At 45.0% G+C, this 8098-nt stretch overlaps 1 long non-coding RNA gene across 1 annotated transcript; it reads left to right on the forward strand.

Annotated features, from left to right (window-relative positions):
- Positions 1-5300: 5300 nt before the first annotated feature.
- LOC120969606 (uncharacterized) lies at positions 5301-7754 on the forward strand. Its single transcript, XR_005763939.3, has 2 exons — positions 5301-7332; positions 7404-7754. It is a non-coding gene; the product is annotated as an uncharacterized lncRNA (long non-coding RNA).
- Positions 7755-8098: the final 344 nt, after the last annotated feature.

Below are 8098 nucleotides of genomic sequence, written 5' to 3' on the forward strand. Positions count from 1 at the left end.
CGAATCATGTTAGCAATTGCCGCATTTTATGAAATCTGGCAAATGGATAAACAAAACTGCATTCCTTAATGGATTCATTAAAGAAGAGTTGTATATGATGCAACCAGAAGGTTTTGTCAATCCTAAAGGTGCTAAAAAATATGCAAACTCCAGCGATCCATCTATGGACTGGTGCAAGCATCTCGGAGTTGGAATATACGCTTTGATAAGTTGATCAAAGCATATAGTTTTATACAGACTTGCGGTGAAGCCTGTATTTACAAGAAAGTGAGTGGGAGCACTACAACATTTCTGATAAGTATATGTGAATGACATATTGTTGATCGGAAATAATGTAGAATTATTCTGCAAAGCATAAAGGAGTGTTTGAAAGGAGTTTTTTAAAGAAAGACCTCGATGAAGCTGCTTACATATTGAGCATCAAGATCTATAGAGATAGATCAAGACGCTTGATAAGTTTTTCAATGAGTAAACATACCTTGACAAGATTTTGAAGTGGTTCAAAATGGAACAGTCAAAGAAAGAGTTTCTTGCCTGTCTTACAAGGTGTGAAATTGAGTAAGACTCAAAAACCCGAACACGGCAGAAGATAGAAAAAGAATGAAAGTCATTCCCTATGCCTCGGCCATAGGTTCTATAAAGTATGCCATGCTGTGTATCAGATCTATTGTATACCCTACACTGATTTTGGCAAGGGAGTACAATAGTGATCTAGGAGTAGATCACTGGACAGCGGTCAAAATTATCCTTACTGGAATAAGGATATGTTTCTCGATTATGGAAGTGACAAAAGGTTCGTCGTAAAGGGTTACGTCAATGCAAGTTTTGACACTAATCTAGATGACTCTAAGTCTCGGTCTAGATACATATTGAAAGAGGGAGCAATTAGCTAGAGTAGCTCCGTGCAGAGCATTGTAGACATAGAAGTTTGCACAATACTTACGGATCTGAATGTGACAGACCCGTTGACTAAAATTATCTCACAATCAAAACATGATCACACCTTAGTACTCTTTGGGTGTTAATCACATAGCGATGTGAACTAGATTATTGACTCTAGTAAACCCTTTGGGTGTTGGTCACATGACAATGTGAACTATGGGTGTTAATCACATGGTAATGTGAACTATTGATGTTAAATCACATGGCGATGTGAACTAGATTATTGACTCTAGTGCAAGTGGGAGACTGAAGGAAATATGCCCTAGAGGCAATAATAAAGTTATTATTTATTTCCTTATATCATGATAAATGTTTATTATTCATGCTAGAATTGTATTAACCGGAAACATAATACATGTGTGAATACATAGACAAAACAGAGTGTCACTAGTATGCCTCTACTTGACTAGCTCGTTGATCAAAGATGGTTGTGTTTCCTAGCCATAGACATGAGTTGTCATTTGATTACCGGGATCACATCATTAGGAGAATGATGTGATTGACTTGACCCATTCCGTTAGCTTAGCACTCGATCGTTTAGTATGTTGCTATTGCTTTCTTCATGACTTATACATGTTCCTATGACTATGAGATTATGCAACTCCCGTTTACCGGAGGAACACTTTGTGTGCTACCAAACGTCACAACGTAACTGGGTGATTATAAAGGTGCTCTACAGGTGTCTCCAAAGGTACTTGTTGGGTTGGCGTATTTCGAGATTAGGATTTGTCACTCCGATTGTCGGAGAGGTATCTCTGGGCCCACTCGGTAATGCACATCACTATAAGCCTTGCAAGCATTGTAACTAATGAGTTAGTTGCGGGATGATGTATTACGGAACGAGTAAAGAGACTTGCCGGTAACGAGATTGAACTAGGTATCGAGATACCGACGATCGAATCTCGGGCAAGTAACATACCAATGACAAAGGGAACAACGTATGTTGTTATGCGGTCTGACCGATAAAGATCTTCGTAGAATATGTGGGAGCCAATATGAGCATCCAGGTTCCGCTATTGGTTATTGACCGGAGAGGTGTCTCGGTCATGTCTACATAGTTCTCGAACCCGTAGGGTCCGCACGCTTAACGTTACGATGACGGTTATATTATGAGTTTATGTGTTTTGATGTACCGAAGGAGTTCGGAGTCCCGGATGAGATCGGGGACATGACGAGGAGTCTCGAAATGGCCGAGACGTAAAGATCGATATATTGGACGACTATATTCGGACTTCGGAAAGGTTCCGAGTGATTCGGGTATTTTTTGGAGTACCGGAGAGTGACGGGAATTCGTATTGGGTCTTAATGGGCCATACGGGAAAGGAGAGAAAAGGCCCCAAATGGTGGCCGCACCCCTCCCCATGGACTAGTCCGAATTGGACTAGGGAGGGGGGGCGCCCCCTTCCTTCTTTCTCCTTCTCCCTTCCCTTCTCCTATTCCAACAAGGAAAGGAGGAGTCCTACTCCCGGTGGGAGTAGGACTCCCCCCTTGGCGCACCCTCCTCCTTGGCCGGCGGCTTCCCCCTTGCTCCTTTATATACGGGGGCAGGGGGGAACCCCATAGACACAACAATTGATCATTGATCTCTTAGCCGTGTGCGGTGCCCCCCTCCACCATATTACACCTCGATAATATCGTAGCGGTGCTTAGGCGAAGCCCTGCGTCGGTAGAACATCATCATCGTCACCACGCCGTCGTGCTGACGAAACTCTCCCTCAACACTCGGCTGGATCGGAGTTCGAGGGACGTCATCGAGCTGAACGTGTGCTGTACTCGGAGGTGCCGTGCGTTCGGTACTTGATCGGTCGGATCGTGAAGACGTACGACTACATCAACCGCGTTGTGTTAACGCTTCCGCTTTCGGTCTACGAGGGTACGTGGACAACACTCTCCCCTCTCGTTGCTATGCATCACCATGATCTTGCGTGTGCGTAGAATTTTTTTTAAATTACTACGTTCCCCAACATCCACGTGGTGGTCGGTCCGGTTCATCAGCATGATTGTATCTTGACAGTATTGGCTCAAGGGCCTCGTCGTCGAATTGTGGTAGTAGCATGCGCTTTGGGTATCTTTTTGCCGGGCGCTCGAGGCCGTATTCTTCGGCGGCCAGGACCTTGGTCCATCTGTCATTGAGCGTATATTGTTCGGCTTGAAGTTGTTATTGTTTCTTTTTCAGGCTCCTCGCAGTAGCGATGAGCTGTGGCTTAAAGCGTTCTTGTTCGAGGGGTTCCTCTAGCACGATGAAATCTTCGTTACCAAGGCTAACATCCTCCTCGGAGGCCGGTAGATAGTTACTATCTTCCGAATCCTCATGATCGACAAGTTCGTCAGGGTTGACTTGTCCCTCTCTCCCACTCATCCTACTCGAACGCAGGCTCGACGTGGTGGTCGGAGTCTTCGGCATTGTCCGGAGTGTCATTATCTTCGGTGCCGGTATTGCTTTCCTTTTCCCGACGCGATCGTGAGCGGCGCCGCTGACGTCGGCGCTTTGGTGGTGCCTCGACGGGCTTGTCCTCAATCGGATCTTGAGTGCCATCGTCGTCCTTCTTCTCGGGTGTATCCACCATGTACACGTCATAAGTAGAAGTGGTCGTCCAACCCCCAGTGATAGGCGGGTTTTGGCCTGGTTCGGCTCCGGCATCATCGTCCATACCACCGATGTCTTCGGAGGCGTAGTCTAGCATGTCGGTTAGGTCCTCGACAATGGCTATTAAGTGGGTGGTGGGTGGGACATAAAATTCCCCGCTCTCAGCCCCCAGTTCAGGCTAGGTGTAGTTCAGAAGTGACACTTCCGTGATGGCGAGAGATCGCATTAGGTCTAGCGCCTCGTTTAGGAGCGAAAGCTGGACAGGTGATTGAGGACCTGCGGAGCTGGGTCCGGACATCACCACTTGACCGAGCTCGGTGGATGCAGACCTCGAGAGTTCGGAGTTGACATCCAGAGATGAGTCCGGCTTCCCGATGACAGGGAGAGTCCTGTTTGACTCCGGGCCCGCTGACAGCATGGTCACCTCTGGGTCTCCGGCAGGGAGCTCCATAATGGGAGAAAGTCCGACGGGGTTTATTCTCCCGTCTTCGGACAGAGTGGTCCGCTCTGGATCTAAGGTCAGGGCAGGGACGAGAGTCGATCCTTGAGCGGAATCTGATGGTGGACCCGACGGGCTTCCTTCATGCGGATGAAGAACGGCGGCCGAGGCCGAGAACCCTTCGAAGACCAAGTCTCCTCAGATATCAGCGATGTAGTTCAAGATTCCAAACCTGATCTGATGACCAGGGGCGTACCTGTCGATCTACTCGAGGTGACCAGTTGAATTGGCACGCAGAGCGAAGCCGCCAAACACAAAAAGTTGACCAGGGAGAAAAGTCTCCCCAGAAATAACATCATTGCCGATGACAAGTTGAGCCATCGATCCTTCCATCAACGGCACAGTGGAACTCTCAATGAAAGCACCAATGTCGGTGTCAAAACCGGCAGATCTCGGGTAGGGGGTCCCGAACTGTGTGTCTGAGGATCAATGGTAACAGGGGACGATGGGGACACAATGTTTACCCAGGTTCGGGCCCTCTTAAAGGAGGTAAAACCCTACGTCCTGCTTGATTGTATTCAATGAGTATAGGGGTTACAAGAGTTTATCTACCTCGAGATCGTAATGGCTAAACCCTAGTTGTCTAGCCTACGAGAATTCAGATAGCCTCCACGGATTAAACCCTCCGGTTTATATACACACCGGAGGGGCCTAGGATTATTCAGAGTCGGTTTGTGGGGGAAGGAAATAACATATCCGGACACCAATCTTGCGATCCACGCATATAGGAGTCCTACCCAGACACGGGGGAAAGTCTTCTGCTTTTATCTTCACGACCCATCAGTCCGGCCCATATCAAATAGTCTGGACACCCGAGGACCCCCTAATCCAGGACTCCCTCACCCGCATTGCCTCTTTGCTCTATAAATACCCAGAAAATCAAAAAAATCCTAGGGGAGTCGACGAAGCACAATTCCAGCCGCCGCAAGTTCCAGAACCACCATATCCAATCTAGACATCATCACAGAGGGGTTCATCATCCTCATTGGTGGCTCTCCGATGATGCGTGAGTAGTTCATTGTAGACCTACAGGTCCGTAGGCAGTAGTTAGATGGCTTCCTCTCTCTCTTTTGTTTCTCAATACAATGGTCTCTTGGAGATCTATTTGATATAACTCTTTTTGCGGTGTGTTTGTTGGGATCTGATGAACTTTGAGTTTATGATCAGATCTATTTTATCCATGAAATTTATTTGAGTTTTGATCTCTTATATGCATGATTACTTATAGCCTCGTATTTCTTGTTCAAATCTTTGGTTTAGTTAGGCCGACTATATCAATTTTTCTTGCCATGGGAAGAGGTGATTTGTGATGGGTTCGGTCGTGCGGTGTTCTTTCCTAGTGACAGAAGGTGCAGCAAGACACGTATTGATCGTTGCTATTAAGGATAACAAGATGGGGTCTATTCCTACATGAATAGATCTTGTCTACATCATGCCATCGTTCTTATTGCATTACTCTGTTTTTACATAAACTTAATACACTAGATGCATGCTGGATAGTGGTCGATGTGTGGAGTAATAGTAGTAGATGCAGGCAGGAGTCGGTCTACTAATCTTGGACGCGATGCCTATATAATGATCATTGCCTGGATATCGTCATAATTATTTGAAGTTCTATCAATTGCCCAACAATAATTTGTTTACCCGCCGTATGCTATTTTTCTCGAGAGAAGCCACTAGTGAAATCTACGGCCCACGGGTCTATTCTTTATCATATTTGCTTTCCGATCTATTATTTGCCACTTTTATTTTCAGATCTATTATCCGAAAAACCCAAAAATACCTTGCTGCAATTTTTTTCATTTATTTTATTTCGCGTTTCCGCGAGATCTATTTATCCAATTTACTACAAACCAATCTATCTTTTACCCGAGAGGGATTGACAACCCCTCTTACGCGTCGGGTGGCAAGTATTTGTTCTTTGCGTGCAAGTACCTTTTACATAGTGTTGCTTGGTTCTCCTACTGATTCGATAATCTTGGTCTCATCACTTAGGGAAATACCTACCGTAGCTGTGCTGCATCATCCCTTCCTCTTCAGGGAAAATACTGACGCGGACACGACCCATCAGGCATTAGTCCAGATCTTTTTGTCCCTGTTGCAGAACCGGGACTAAAGGCCCTCTAGAAGCGGGACTGATGCCCTGTTTTCTACTAGTGATGACTTAGGAATCCGCAAGACCATGGTTAATAATGTGCCAACTGTTGGCTATATGGTGTTGCCATGTCATATATAGCCACCACTTATAGTCACTCATACAATATGGTTATCTATAAGGTTGGCTATAAGAGTACTACTTTTTCTCATCTTCTCTCTATCTCTTTCTTCATATTTATTGTATTGACCTAAGAATCTGCATATAGCTAGGTTCTTGCATGAGAGCCCACTCTCCTTACTTTTTCATGTCTTTCTTCTCCACATAGGCAAAATTGCCACATAAGCGAGCTATAAGCCTGCTATTGTACTTGCTCTAAGCACCTCTAGATGAGAAACACTATGCACAACCCATTCTAGCAAGGCTAACGTACAAACTCCCGTATGTATGTGTATGAGTGAAATTGACATTTCATGTAACACTCATGTTGGATTTGTGATGATCTACGACATGTACTACATCTGAAATGATGCTTCTTGTTCAACGCTCGATAATGCTTTACATAATTAACGTGATCCTCATGTCCAACACTCGATGATACTTTTCATAATTAACGTGATCCCCCATCTAAAAAATAATGCTCTTCATAATTACCGCGACCCTCCCATCCAACGCTAGACGATACTTTTCATAATTAGCGCAATCCTCCCATCCAATGCTTGATAATACTTTCTGTAATTAACATGATCCTCCCATACAAAGTATGATACTCTCAATAATTAATACGATCTTCCCGTCCAAAGAATATGATACTCTCCATAAATTAACGCATTTTTTAATGTAAAGATTTGATTAGATTATTCCAAGTTAAATTAGCGGCTAGGAGGCGAACGTAAAAACTCCTCTTTAATAGTAGAGATACATAATGTGTTTGCATATTCGTGAAAAAAACAAAATCTTGACATTAAAAGTGCCAAGATTTCGGTAATCTGTCTTTTTGATTTTGATTAATGACGCGCTTTTATTTCAAGTGTATGCATGGATTGTTGAGTATGTATAAAACGAGGACACCCCCTGCGGGGTTACGAGCAGCAGACGAGCACGCCTAGCACTGTCTCACTCCCTCCATGGCCAGGTCCATGAACACCTTCCATACAGCAGTGGTACTCTCGGTGCTTCTTTTCATCTGCTTTGCTAACCACGGGCAATGTAAGTACCCGCAGCTAGCTAATCACCAGGCCTATTGCCAAACCTCAGTTATTTTTTTTTCTGTTCCACAGGCAGAAACTTGGAGCAAGTCATGGAAAACGGCAGCAAGGTCCACTTACCATACGGGCTCTGCCAACCTAGAACCTGCGTAGATATGCCGGATTGTTACTGCTGTTCGATAGACAACACCTGCCACCCTTCGAGTGAAACATGCATTAAAGCTTGTCAAAGCTCTTTCTCCACACGTGTTTTCCGCAGCCCTCCCATCTAATCTTTACATGCATTGCATGGCTTAATTCTGGAATAATGTGTAATTTTTATTGCTCGGTTGCTCCACGATCCGAGTTTTCGAGTGTTGAGAATTGAAAAGTTCTGTTGCGTTCCTCATCACAAAATAAATAGATATATGTTGTGTTAATCTATATTCATTACCCACTGGTTTTATTTCTTTTTTAACTTTGTCAAAAACAAAACCCTGAATCTAGCACGCGAATGTTCTCTTCGTGAAACTACAGCGCGACCAGGCCCAGCACCAACCAATTGGGCATGCATCTGTGTGCACCTAGCCTGATGATAACGCCGGGACGAGGCGTACAGGGAGTTGGTCACGCGTATGCGCCATCGCGCTAAGTGAAATCTAATTTAAACTGTTAGGTGGGAGTAGTAGGGGCCAACTCCAACGCACGACCCGGAAAGTCCCTAGCGTCTGTTTGAAATTAAAAGGGACATAAAACACGGCCCAACGCGTGAGAGCAAACAAAATGTC

This window comes from Aegilops tauschii, chromosome 7, assembly GCF_002575655.3.
Source record: "Aegilops tauschii subsp. strangulata cultivar AL8/78 chromosome 7, Aet v6.0, whole genome shotgun sequence".
In the NCBI taxonomy this organism is placed as follows: Eukaryota; Viridiplantae; Streptophyta; class Magnoliopsida; order Poales; family Poaceae; genus Aegilops; species Aegilops tauschii.